This window comes from Cornus florida, unplaced genomic scaffold, assembly GCF_030987335.1.
Source record: "Cornus florida cultivar Cherokee Brave unplaced genomic scaffold, ASM3098733v1 CherokeeBrave_3.0.0_Hap2_Chr10, whole genome shotgun sequence".
Classification (NCBI taxonomy): domain Eukaryota; kingdom Viridiplantae; phylum Streptophyta; class Magnoliopsida; order Cornales; family Cornaceae; genus Cornus; species Cornus florida.
Genome location: NW_026775580.1, coordinates 49,211,316 through 49,225,637, shown reverse-complemented (window position 1 = coordinate 49,225,637; position 14,322 = coordinate 49,211,316). Strand labels below are relative to the sequence as shown.

At 35.8% G+C, this 14,322-nt stretch overlaps 1 pseudogene; it reads left to right on the top strand.

Moving 5' to 3' along the window:
• The window catches only part of LOC132277576 (uncharacterized), a 117,735-nt pseudogene extending 112,091 nt beyond the window's left edge, over window positions 1–5,644 (top strand).
• Window positions 5,645–14,322: the final 8,678 nt, after the last annotated feature.

Here is a 14,322-nt window from a genome sequence, read left to right as displayed (position 1 = left end):
TTTCTGAATAATTACCAATTTACCCTTTTAGCATTAAGTGCTCGTTTTTCTTCGTCATGCCGTTTCTCCTCCGTCCAGACTCCGAATCATACGATTCTTGAGTCCATCTTGATTAGTTTTTCGTTGTCTTTCCAGTGGTGTGCTTGGTGGCACTCGAATCCACATTTTTTAGAAATGACTATTTTGCCCCTGGGGGCTTATTTGTTATATTTTTGATATTTTGCTTCCGCATCAGTTCTCATTAAGTTCCACGACCTCATGGAAGGTTACTTTGACTTCTTAGAGTCTTGTTTTCTGTTTTCGCTTCCGCATTTCGAATCCGTTATCGGATCATCCTTACGGTTCATCACAGGACACGCTGGCCTAAAAACCAAGGTCATCACATTTCGAGGACGAAATTCATTTTGTTATAGGGGAAGAATGAAATACCCCTAATTTTAAAAGGATAGTCCTGGTATTTAATTAAATGTTTTGGTTGCATTTTGAATTGATTGCTTGTTTAATTAATTGTTTTAATTGCATTTTGATTTGATTAATTGTTTATTTAATTGTTTTCTTTAATTAAATGATTTTTTTTTAAATGTTAATGTATGCTTACGTGGAAATTGTATACTTAGGTGGCAATTTAATTATTTGTTTTTATTCGTTGATTAATTAGGATCAGTTTTAGTATAGCATATTAGGGTTGTGTGTGTTTTTAGGTGTTCACGTAATTATTATAGCCGACTTAGCTATCTAATTAATTATATTTTCCTTTTCCTTCTCTCAATATAATTCGTATTAGGGTTTTGTTTGTTAAGCCTATAAATATAATCGTATAAGGTGACTAGGGTTAAGAAAACCCTATTCAGTTTTACGAACAGAGAGAGAGTTGTGAGAGGTAACTAGAGAGAGGAAAGTTAGGGTTTGGTTAGGGACAAAGGCTGAACCAAGGAGGGAAAATTGACGCTTACTCATGGGCTAAATCAGGAGCAACAGAGGTCTGTGAAAACAACCAAGGTCATTGAAATCATCAGTGACGGAGGTTTAAGGTTTCAAAACTAAAACCGAAGGCAAGTCTCTATTCTAACTCCTTCCCTTAAACCTGCGTTCTGTGCATACCTAGGTAGACTCCAGGGGTTAATTAATGCTAAAACATATCTTTTATACATGTTTAAACTGTAATTAATTTTGTTGAATTAAAGTGGGTTGAGTTTTCTTAAAGTTTCTGATTGAATCCTGCTGCCGTTGTTTTAAAAGCTTGTGTTCAATTCATGTCATGGTTGTATAACAATGTTTTATGATTAATTTGGGACTGAGATTGAACCCTAATAACATATATATAAGCAATACAAAGGGTTTAGATAGCACCGGAGGCGAAGAAGACGACCAGAACGGGTATAGCGGCTCATAGGGAGAGAGAGACGACTCCCTGAATGAGGGAGCCAGCTCCCTCAACGATGGAGCCAGCTCTAAGGAATGTGGAACTAGCCCCCAACTCTTTAGAGCAGGTTCCCATTTTTATAGAGTAGGCTCCCAAGTGTTTGGAGCAGGCTCTCAACTTTTAAGAGTCTACCCCTCGCCCAGAAACGTGTATAAACTGTTTTAGGGGTTGTTTGGGCTGTCTAGAGTATTTTTAAACTGTTTAAATTGCACTGAAGGATGTAAATAGCTGTGTTGGACCTATGAAAATATTAGGAAGCATTATTACAACAATGTATTAAGGAATGGAGCAACATAAAGTGAAAAAAAAGCCTACAAGTGGAATACTGTTTTATCAACTTATTTGCTTACTAAAACTTAGCAAATCTTTGTATATGATTTAATAATATTTAATCATATTCTAGCAGTGTTATAAGTGTAAGGGATTATCTGGAAATAGCTGTGCTTGGATTGGGTTAAATTAATGTTTTTAATATATCATAAACTGCATCAATTTATGAACTATTTGGAGGATGTAATTGCGTACTATAATTCTAGCAATTTGTTTACGTATGATTTAAACAATATTAATCATGTTTAAGCACTTGATAAGCATAATTGACTATCTGAAAATGGAGTATGATTATATAGAGTTAATTGATGTTTTAACTGATTAGATTTCATCAATTATTGGATTATGGTTTTATATGAAATTCACATCTAAGAATTTCATTATAATGCGCTCAGTAATGTTTCTGGTTATAATAATACTTTTCTGGATTATAATTGGTAAACTGCTTATTCTGTTTGTCAATTGGATGGATATGGATAGTTTAAATTATTTATCATGACTTTAGCAATTTAAACGGAAATTATATGATTATAGTCATATATTGGATGCATAATAGGATCTTGTCTATATCTGATTTCTATTATGTTTGTCTCTGGATGTATTTTATGTTCAAATGTGTGTGCATCATTTATGGATCATATGCATTATATGCACCGATATGGGACAGTGGCATATTAGGGATGGATTAGATCAAAATGCTAAGTACTACCTATTTATACATACGGAATGGATTAACTAAAATAGTTAAATCCTACATGGATGCATGCCTTGTCAACTAAAAAAGTTGAAAAACATATCGGATGTTTGTTTTATTTTTTTCTGTATTAGGAAGGATTTATATATATATATATACTTATGGTACCGTGATATGAGCATGAATCTCAGGATTATGGTTAGGGTGCATATATCGCCTAGGATGGATAACTGGACATAGTTGTTGTTCCCTGGTAGGTCTAAGTATACATGACCACGTTACGTGCGATTTGCATGTTACCTTCTATTCGGGCTGAGACTACACTATAGTCTAGTGAACGTCCTATAGTGTATATTTATACATATATGGACTATTCTAGTTATTGTTGAGCTATCTAGGATGTATCTGCATATCGGATTTCTGTATGGATTATAGTAGGATAGAACTTGCATGTGGGCTTGATCCACTCTTATTTTTTAGTTGTTCATCAGTTCTAGGCTTAGGGCTTGATCGTGCTGAGCAGATACAGTCACTCACTCCTCCGACTACATAGGATTTCCGTTCTTATTTTAGTTTTGGATGTTGGTTTTGTATTTTACTTTCATTTGGGATTATTAGGGGTCCACTAGATGGATTCCCGAGTTGTACGGATTTGGAAAGTTTAATTTTATATCAATGTATAATATTTTGAGGATTTTTAATTTAGAATTCTTTCAACTTATTATTTTATTCTTGTTTCATTTTTGTATTCCGTGCTTATTTACATATTAATTGTTTGGTATCCCTCGGATCTATGCTTGGACTTGATCACCCGTGGCTCTAGAATTGAGGGGTATCACATGCACTAGCAGAATCTAGCTAGTTCGCGCGCGTCAAATCGCCGTGTTTTCTTCCTTTCTTGCCCATTGCCGGAATCGCGCACCACTCGCCAAACGCTCTCTATATCAGACTGTATCAACAACCTGCAACTTTCGATCATTTCACCAGCATTTTGTTCTTTGCCATCATCAACCTTATCGCCGACCACCAATCACCCTCTCTGTCTATTTCGCTCTCCTCCATCTACGAAAATATCACCGCTGCCACGGGACATGTGATGATCCTGTGGGCGGGTGTGCCGTGGGCGGGTGCGAGAGACACTGACAAGCTACCACACTGGCGACTTACGGGTGCACAAGTCCCACATCGCCTGGGAGAGGGAAAGGTGAAGTGCTTATATGTAAGTGTGTCATCTCTAATTGGTATGAGGCCTTTTGGGGTAAAGCCCAAGAGTAAAACCGTGCAGGCTCAGGCCCAAAGCGGACAATATCATACCATGTGGTGGAGTGGGTCATTGCAAATGATATCAGAGCCTGACCCAGTCGGAAGTGTGTCGACGGGGACATCGGGCCTCCAAGGGGGGTGGATTGTGATGACCCTGTGGGCGGGTGTGCCGTGGGCAAGTGCGAGAGACATTGACAGGCTACCACACTAGCGAGCTACGGGTGCATGAGTCCCACATCGCCTGGGAGAGGGAAAGGTGAAGTGCTTATATGTAAGTGTGTCATCTCTAATTGATATGAGGCATTTTGGGGTAAAGCCAAAGAGCAAAACCGTGCAGGCTCAGGCCTAAAGCGGATAATATCATACCATGTGGTGGAATGGGTCATTACAGGACATCGTCACCGTCTCTGCAAATCGTTTTTGGGGAATCAACCACTACATTTCCATAACAAAATCTAACAGAATCAGCGGTGCCACCACCATCCCCATAACCGCCCCCACAACCACCAACCTCTAGCATCACCACGCCATCTCGTCCCACAACCACTTCCCCCCATTATTTGATCCTAAGCCCTCGAAAATGACATCATTTGAAGCAAGATTTGTATTACTTGACCAGATATCATTCTCGGTAGATCTTCTTGAGACCATCACTAGTTAAGCTGGCTAAGTCGTTGTGAAACTACTTAATATTCTGGTGCTGGGAGAACGCGCAATTTGCCCAAGTTTGATCAATCAAGTCAGGAAGTTGATTGATAAAAATAATAATAATAATAATAATAATAATAATAATAAAGTCAAGAAGTTGCCTAATAAAGTCAACTACATTATTGGCAGATGAATATATAATATATATATATAGCGAGAGAGAGAGGAGAGAGATAATTATGTGGGAGAAAAACGATAAATAAATAAATATATATATATATATATAATATATATACGTTTAAGTGAAATGAAATTAAGGATAGCTTTGTAATTTTCTATTGGTTAACAAGGTTAAAGATGTCATTTTAGACACTAGAAGGGTAAAATTGACATTCTAACAAATTTCTCATGCTGACATCAGCACACACCGTTAGTTGTTTATCGGTAGGGGGTAACTTGCTACGTATGATCAAAGGTCAGAGGTGTGCGTGGAATATTGAAACCTAGAGGGGGTGTCTGTGGGATATGGTCAAAAGTCAGGGGGTGTAGGTGAAATTAACCTATTTTCTTTTTTGTACGAACCAGTTATACTATTTCAAAAATATGTCAGTACCCTCCAGCTATTTGCAGGCCATTACAATCGTGGCATAAAATTAATATTTTTGGACATAAAATCATTGACATTTATGTATTGATCAAAATGACCTAGGATCCTTTTTAGATCCATGAATTGCCACCTAAGGTACATGTAATTTTTTTTTTCATAAAGGGTTCTATTGACATTATACAGTTATTGTTATTTTTATTTTTTATTTTTATGGGTAATTTACATGTATATGAACACTTTAACGATGATATTTAAAATAGTTGAGGGATTAGCTACATCACGAAAGATATTTACAACAACGTGAAAGTTAATGGGAGTGGTTTGCACTTAACCCTATAATATATAATTAAAATGAATATATATATATATATATATATATATATATATATATATGAATATTTACCTAATTTACTCATTAGTTTTTCAAATGATTTACAATATCTACCTGAATCTGTAGGTTCTCATTGTTTAGACATTTTGGGAGCAAAGCGAAGGGATCCGCATTGGTTGGTCAAGCAACGACAAAGAGAGATCGAAATTATTGAAGGATGGATCAAAAAATACTTTGTTGATCTTTCATCCCTTATGAAAATAAAATAATTTTGAGCATTTTATTATTAAAAGGGGTGTACTTGAAGTCATTCTAGAAAATTAAATAAGGGTAATGTACAGCAAAACCATTTACCATATGTATCCAATCAATTTGAACAAAAAAAAAAAAAAAAAAAAAAAAAAAACCCGAAATCATTACAAGAGGTTTGAAAATACATTTCCTTAGAATTTTGTGAAGCATTTTAATTTATGGTTCTTTCTTGTTTTCTTCAAAACTTACCGAAACTAATACTTGTGAGATGCGTCTAATGTTACTTAAACTCTTAATCTCTACAAAGAGAACAAAGATCATATTTGTGAGATATATTTTTGTAATTGGTAAATTTTTTTAACAAAACGAGTCCTAGTCGAATTGTAATTTCAGTTACCATATCAGAATTAACATCGACTACGGAATATGGAAGGTTGTTGAGAAGAAGAAAATACTGTTGATCATCGAAAAGGAAAGAACAACACTTTAGGAAATCGTTTCCCACTTAGGACACAAATACCTACAAGGTATATGTTCAAAGTTACCAAAATACAAAAAATCGAAGTCTTAGTTGGATTCTGTCAAGTGGAAACTGGTACCTAAATTTGGGAACCGGTTCAAGTAGCTGAGATTCGAAGTATTCAATTCTGTCCTTTGGGAACCGGTACCAAGATCCTCCTATCGGTACCAGTGCTCTTTCACTTTAAGGAAACTTTGTCCTGTCAGTTTTGGACTTCCAAGTTGGTTTAGAAGTTTACCAAAAGTCCTATGTATGAAATTTTTTTTATTTTCAGAAGGAATAGGACTTTGAAAACTCTATATAAACCCTGATACACATATAGGTTTATTCATAGCTTTAGTACTATAACTTCATTATTCGTAAAAGCCTTTGGAAGATTATCTTTGCAGAAAATCCAAGAGGTTTCTCTGTCATCTTTCTAGAACACATACACATAAACACATAGTGAGTTTAAAGTTATGGTGTTCAAAATCCTGATCGTGATCATACAGTTGTATCTACGATGATCATAGAAAAACAGATCTACTTCTACATCAATTCAGATATTGAAGAACATAAGTAAAAGTGATCACACTTTAAAAGGGTTGGAGCATTCGAGGAGTGTTGTCTGATCTACCTGCTACTCTTCTACAGATATCAAGCATAAACCTGAGGTCAAGTTGCTGTTGGAGGAGACATTGCAAAGCCAAAGGATTGTCAGCAATTGGTGTTTGGTAGAACGATAGGGTGTGAGCCAGAGTCAAAGTTTAGTGTACTTTGTTTCAAACATAACGGATCGGTTTACTTTGGAATGCACAGTCCACGAGGTTTTTCCTACGCAAACAGTTGACATATTTTATCAACTGGGGTTTTCTCATTAAAAATCCTAGTGTCATCTCTAACTTTATACTTTGCTTTATTTTATCTGCATGTGATTAATTGTTTAATTGCTAAAATAAGTAAAGTTGGAAAAGACATAAGATCTGTTTTCAAAATACAAATTTTTTTAAATATTCTGCTGTGTACAACTCACAAATTGGTATAAGAGACAATCTCTATACATTTAGTTAATCATTGCGAAAGTTTTTTTTGGAAAAATAAGATTATTTTTGTTTTTGGAAAAATAAAATTATTTTTATTTTTCAAAAATTTATGATGGAAAATCCTATGAATAAAGGAAAATTGGATTTTGTATGTAATGATGAAATAACTCTCATATCTAAAAGTCTTAGTAAGGTCCTTAAAAATAGCAAGGATTTCAAGAAGCAATCTAAGAAGTTGAGAGAAGTAGAAAATAAAAGAGATACCTTGAAGATGGAAAATGATTCCTTGAAGAAGGAGGATGAGTAAACGCAAAAATTGCTTAAGAAAAAAAATCATATCATACACTATCCTCAACTATTTTCACAGTCCATTATTTTGAACTATGTTAACCTGATCTCTTACATGGTAAGAGTATATAAGTAGCCTAAACAAAGCCTAACTCCGGTCACCCTAATTTTAAGGCATTTTTCTCCCCTAAAACCTTACTAATTTCAAAATACCTCCTCATTTTAAAAACATGTCACTTTTAAAAGACCTCATTGCCTTAAACATGCCATTAATTTACACACACGTCTTCTTAAAGACCAATTTTTAAGAACATCAGGTTCTCCTTTTTAGAATCACCTCTTTTTTAAGCAAAACACTTTCAAACTCTTAGATTCATACCTTAGCTAAGTTCTCCTAGATTCACCATTGACTAAACTACGATTCACCTGATTATCATTCTGTTGTACATGATTGAGATACATAAGCAACCCGAGTAGGTCTCAGTCTCGATCATGCCATACATTTTTTAAAACTCCGGATCCATTTTATTTAATTCGGTTCAAAGCGTTCACTTTTACACACATAATAAGCAACATGTAAGGCAAAGTAGGTAATCGTACTTAGTATGGATGTCGTAGGGCACCTTACACCTTCCCCAATCATAAGCTAATCCTAAACTCATTGATTTGGTTCACGCAAACTAGTTGAGAGCCACATAAATGCCTGCATTCTAATCTCATAAGCATCTAGAAATCTCACATTGTATTTCACAAGTGACCTAAAACAATACCATAACTCAATGTTAGGTAGCAACTCCAAAGCACATACGTCATTAGCCCTATCATAGGATAAACCTAATACCATAGCCGCCAAGTCACATTTAGGTTTACGATTTGAATTCACGAGCTCCGACAACTGGCCTCCACATAGGGGCACACACTTAACAATGGAGCTTTGGTCTGGGGGAGAAGGTAGGGGAATCACAAGCGTGACAGCTGGTGACTCCGCTTGGGAGTTTTTATAAACGACTTTACACCGAAAAATATCTCAAGTTTCCCTCCCAATTCCATTTTATTTGCAGATACTGGTGTTCAGGCTATTACCTGACAACTCTGCTGTGGATAAGTGAGCATATACTTAAATGGATTTAAGCCGAGACATTTGTCACTTGCTTCCCATCTTACATTTCATAATAGTGTGATCAAATTACTTCAAAATTTGTCATTTCTAAAGCTTAGTCCTTAATATATTGTCTGGCATGTTCCTTTTTCAGGGCACGGGTACATGCATAAGAAAAAGGCATTTAAGAAAGAAATTCTCAAAAATTCATTTTTTTTTTCATAAAATTTATGTTGTAAATTGTAATTACATATGTGCACTGAATGAATGTCATCATATATACATTATTCAAAGCATTTTTTTCCTTGATAAATTAACTAATTTTATAAAGAAATAAGAAAAGAGAAATATACGAAATACAAAAAGCAGAGCAAGTCCACCATCAGGCCTAAGCGTGGGACCCAAAAACACAAGCCCACCCATTACAACTGCAGTACCAAAAGAGATACAGAAAACATAGGGCAATACAACAAACTAAGTGGTTGGAGAAGGAGACCCCATAACAGCGCTTGGTAGTCTCCAATCAACAGCAATTGATCTTGAGGTTCTGGAGTTATCAAATTTGCACAACAACAACCGCTGCCAAACAGAATCTTCCACGTACGAGTTTCCAAGTCGAATCTACAGGTGTTCTATTAGTGGAATAAAAGTGATTGTTCTTTTCTTTCTAGATAAAGTAGATACAAGCAGAGAAGCAAAGTTTGATCTAGAGAGCAATGATATATTGTTTCTCAGTGTTCCACAAAATCAAAATGTGATTAGCTATCACAAGATAACTTGAATCCCCTTAATAAAATCCACATCTGTGTTGAATGTGTTCCTAAATTCATGAGGAGTATGTGCATCTGAAGAAGATATGATCGTGGGTCTCGTTCTCACTGGAGCAAAGATTGCATCTTTGTGAATCACATGGATGTGAGTTGAAGAGCCTATCCTTAGTCCGAATTCTATTTTGTATTGTAGGCCATGTAACAAAGGCATGTCTAGGAATGTGATTTGAAAACCAGACAATGTGTTTCCATCTACAGAGAGGAGCAGGTGGTAACAGAGCATCATACGTGTGCTGCAAGTTGAATTTTCCTGTAATGGAAAGAGTCCATAATGGCCTCTCATTGTTATTGGTACAAATAGGAGGGGGTTGCTCAATAACACCAATGTAAGGAAACATACTTCTAAATTAGGGAGAGAACCTCCACTGATCATGCCTTATAAAGCATTCAAGCTTTGCATGAATGTTCCATGAGGAGATGTAAATCAGAATGGGATCGATTCTCTCATGTAAAGGGCCAGAAGGTAACCAGTAATCGTACCATAGAGAGATCTCTTTCCCATTGCCTACTTGGTGTTTGAGAAAAGGTCTAGCAAGGCCTCTCAACTTGAGAAGCATTCTCCAATTCCAAAAGCTAAGTTGATTTGGCTTGAGAGTCCAAAAGCTTTTTTATTTGATCAAAATTGAGTATGCCCAATCATACCAAAGGGATTGTCCACTGTCACTGAATAGGTTTCAAATGTGTCTCGGGATGGAAATCTTATTTGGAGCAGCTAAATTTGGGAGTCCAAGCCCTTCATAGTCTTTGGGCTTGGAAATAGCCAACCAGTTGACTTTAGCATAAGTTGTTTTCAACTATTTCCCTATCCATAGAAACTTCGTTAGGACATAATTGATTTGGTGCAGCACTTGAAGAGGAAAGATAAAGTGTCTGCTCCAATATGAATGTATGTTGATGAGGATGGATTTGACAAGCTGTAATCTCCCAGCATATAAAAGAAAGTTAGAAGTCCAATTGATGATCCTCGAAATGATCTTCTCAACAAGAATTTTGTAGTCATTTGTTTGTAATCTAGAGTTATTCACAGGAAATCCCAAATACCTGAAAGGTAATTGGCCAACCTCAAAACCAGTGGATGTAACCATGTTGTCTTGGATATCATCGGGAATATTAGAGTAAAAATTTGGCTCTTGGTGAGGTTAGGCTTCAATCCAGTCGATGATGAGAACTTATAAAGACCCTTAATGAGTACTGATAGAGAATACGGGTCACCATGATAAAATAGGAGACGATCATCAACAAAACAGAAGTGAGTGATCTTATTTTCCTTACATCTCCAATAGTACTTAAAGTGACCATCCTCAGCAATGAACTTATTAATGATGGAGTCCAACACATCCATCACAATCACAAAGACAAAAGGTGAAATGGGGTCATCTTGTCTTAAACCTTTAGTACATTTGAAGTACCCAGTAAGCTCCCCATTGACACAGATATAAAATAATGGAGATGAGATGCAAGCTATTACCCATTGAACAAATACTCTAGGGAATTGTAGGATTGAGAGGCAATCAATCATGAAGTTCCAGTTAACAGAATCATTGGCCTTGTGGAGGTCAATCTTCAATGAACACTTGGATAAAATAGCATTAGAATGATATCCTTTAAGCAATTCTTGCACAATAAAAACCCCATCACCAATTATTCTTTGCTTTATGAAAGTAGTTTGGTACTTACCCACAATGAAAGGTAACATAGGTTGGATCTTCTTAGCAATGAATTTGGATATAACTTTATAGATAATGTTACAACATATTATAGGCCTATAATCATTCATAGAAGAATGATTAGAAACTTTTGGGACAAGAGCAAGATAAATGAAATTTACCTCCTTGAGAAGTTGACCATTAAGAAAGAACTCTTTCACAGCCATAGAGGCATCATTGTCAGTAATAGACTATGTTTTCTTCTTCAAGAAAGCATTATACCTATCTGGTCCAGGGGACTTCATGTTATTCAATGCAAAGAAACATTCCCTTATCTCATCCATATCCATAGAGGGAACAACAGCTAGGGAATCAATAAACTGACATGGAACTATAGTGTTGAAGACTCTTGTCAAAGCATTAATACCAGGGTAAGGAAATGGTTTACTTCCAAGGATGTTCTGAAATAATTGGATAGCTTCACCTTTGATGACACTTTGAGATTCTGTTGATCCACCATCAATAAGGTTAAGTTTAATAATCTTCTTTCTATTACATCTTGTATTGAAAGTCTTCATGAATAAATTTGAGTTTTTATCTTCTTTTTTAAGCCATTTGACCCTAGACATCTGTAGATAAAATTGTTCTTCAGCAATGAAAATGTCATAAAAAGGCTGCAACAACTCTTTTTCTTTCCTCTTGAGATGCTTATTGCTAGGATCAGTATTAAGTGCCCTTTGGCAAGTACTAAGGGCATCTTTTGCCTCAGTCACTCTCATGAAATATCATTCAATTCCTTCTTGTTCAGTAACTTCAGTTTGTGCTTAAATAACTTTAGCTTTTTAGTCACCAGATATATAAGCGTGCCATAAATCTGAAGTTACCACATAGTAGCCATAATGGTTAGAAAATCTTTGTGATTACTAATGAAATTGAAGAATTTAAATAGAATATTCTTATTTAGAATGGGATTCCAACTACTAACAATCATTGGAGAGTGGTCTGAACCCCTAAATGAAATAAATTCACAATTGGAAGTAGGAAGGCCAGAGAGCCACTTATCATTGACCAAGACCCTATCCAACTTTTTAGATATGTTAGCAGTTCCATGGCTCACGTTAGACTATGAATAGAAGACACCAGTGTACTTTAAGTCAGACAATTCACAATCTAAAATACAACTATTAATATCATCAATGCTTGCATTCCATTTTTGGGAACCCCCAAAATTTGCATTGAGGTGTCTTATGATATTGAAGTCACCCAACAGAGCCCAAGGGGATGGAGATTAGCTATAAGATTGGGCTCTAAGATTATTCTATAGGCTTTCCCTTATATAAGCAGTGTTATAAGCATAAACGTGTGTGACAAAAAAATGGAATTGATCATGAATGGTAGTAACACTGCAATGAATGGCTTGTGCAGTGGATGAAAGCTTCTGTACCTTCAAAACAGTAGGATTGAACAAAATCAAAATTCTGCCCAACCTAGAGAACTCATAGTTGTGATGAATATGCCATGAGGGGGGCAATAAATCTATGAATACCATCAATATTAGCCTCGTGTACCTTAGTTTCTATAAAAGCTATCATATACAAATTATGATCACTGATAATCTGTTTTATTTCCTTTTATTTTTCAGGGGAATTAAGACCCCTGACATTCCAAACAGCAAAAAACATTAAGAAAGGGTTTTGAGGGCTAAACCTGGAACCCCCATAATAGGTAAGTTAACGTAGTCATCCTCTTTCTTCTTCTTCGATCTTCTTCTTCTTCTTCTTCTTGTCTTTACTATCTTCCTTGTCATCCCCATTCCTAGATTCTCCTCCTCTGTCAGCTGGAGACGCAGTAGAGGAACATGTTGAGCTACTTTGGTATTGAGATAATGTAGGAACATCCCTATTGACTGTAGCACAAATAGGCCCTTTTATGAGTATCTTCCTTCCTTTTGGTGATCTTGGCCTTGGCAGTAGGATTAGTATTGTTGACTGCATTTACAGTGAAGTTATGCTTGTCTGTTACAAGAACACCATCATCTTGTTGATGTACTTGGTTCATCTTATTCTTATTATTGTTGTCATTATCAATAATTGTGGCGGTGGTAACCACTTGGTCAGTCTTGGTGGATACCGAGATTTGAACTTGTGAATTATTATCTGTCCCTCTGAACCACAATCCAATCCTAAGAGACCGTATGGTTTTTTGTTCCACTGTTCACCTTCTTAATGGTCTATTTGGTAATATAGTTAGATTCATTGTGCCCAAAGCTCATACAAGATGTACAAACTATTAGCTTCCATTGACATTCAGCAATGATGTTAATGTATCTACCATCATCAAGTCTAAGTTAAAAAAACTCAACAAAAGGTTTAAAAGCATCTACTTCCACACATAATCTAGCATAGCTTAGCCTTTTCTTTGTTTTTGTGAGTTCATCAGCAAACAATGATCTTCCCACGGCACTCACTAAGTGACTGAATCCCTTAGCTATCCAATATTCCCAAGGAATATTGTAGAACTTAACCCACAGAGGCAGAATCTTACAGGTATCTTTACCAAGTTCAATTCCTTTCTTCTAATTCTTTAGCATCATAGGTTTCTTAGCTATTATGTAAGGTCCACTTGCCAAGATGTTGTTACAATCCCTCTCAGTTAAATATTTTAAGCAGAAAAATCCTTTATCATCTACTAGAACCTCCTCTAACCCTTTCAAACTCCATATTTTTGAAACAGCGGTTTGGACAAGGGAAAATGCACTACAACAAATTTTGGCTCTAGCCAAGAAATTTTTTGCCACGTATACAATTTTGTGGCAAAAAGTACCTTTTCGCCACAAAATAAACTTCTTGTGGCTAATATATAAGTGTTTGCCACAGAGTAAATTTTTCGTGGCAAATTCTTGTTTTTGCCACAAATATTAGGGACGACCTAAAAATTTGTGGTAAAATGTCAATTTTGCCACGACGAATTAGGGACGACATACAAAGTGGTGGCAAAATGCTATTTTGTGCCACAAAATTCTATTCGTGGCAATTGTATGTTTCTTTTGCCACAAATATATTTTTGTGGCAAATCACTTTACAATTTGCCATGATGTTATTCTCGTGGCAAATATAATTTTTTGGCACGAAGTGTTTTTCTCGTGGCTAAAAGATGGATTCTGCCACAAATTATTAGTTGTGGCTATGATATGCTCTATTGCCACGAAACTATTTCCGTGCCAAATCTATTAGTTATTCGCAACGATGTTTTATTCGTGGCAAATAATATCTTTTGCCATGAATATTAAATCCTTGTGGCGAAATGTCTTTTTTACAATGAATTTATTTTCGTGGCAATTAGGAACTATTTTGCCACGAATTTTCAATC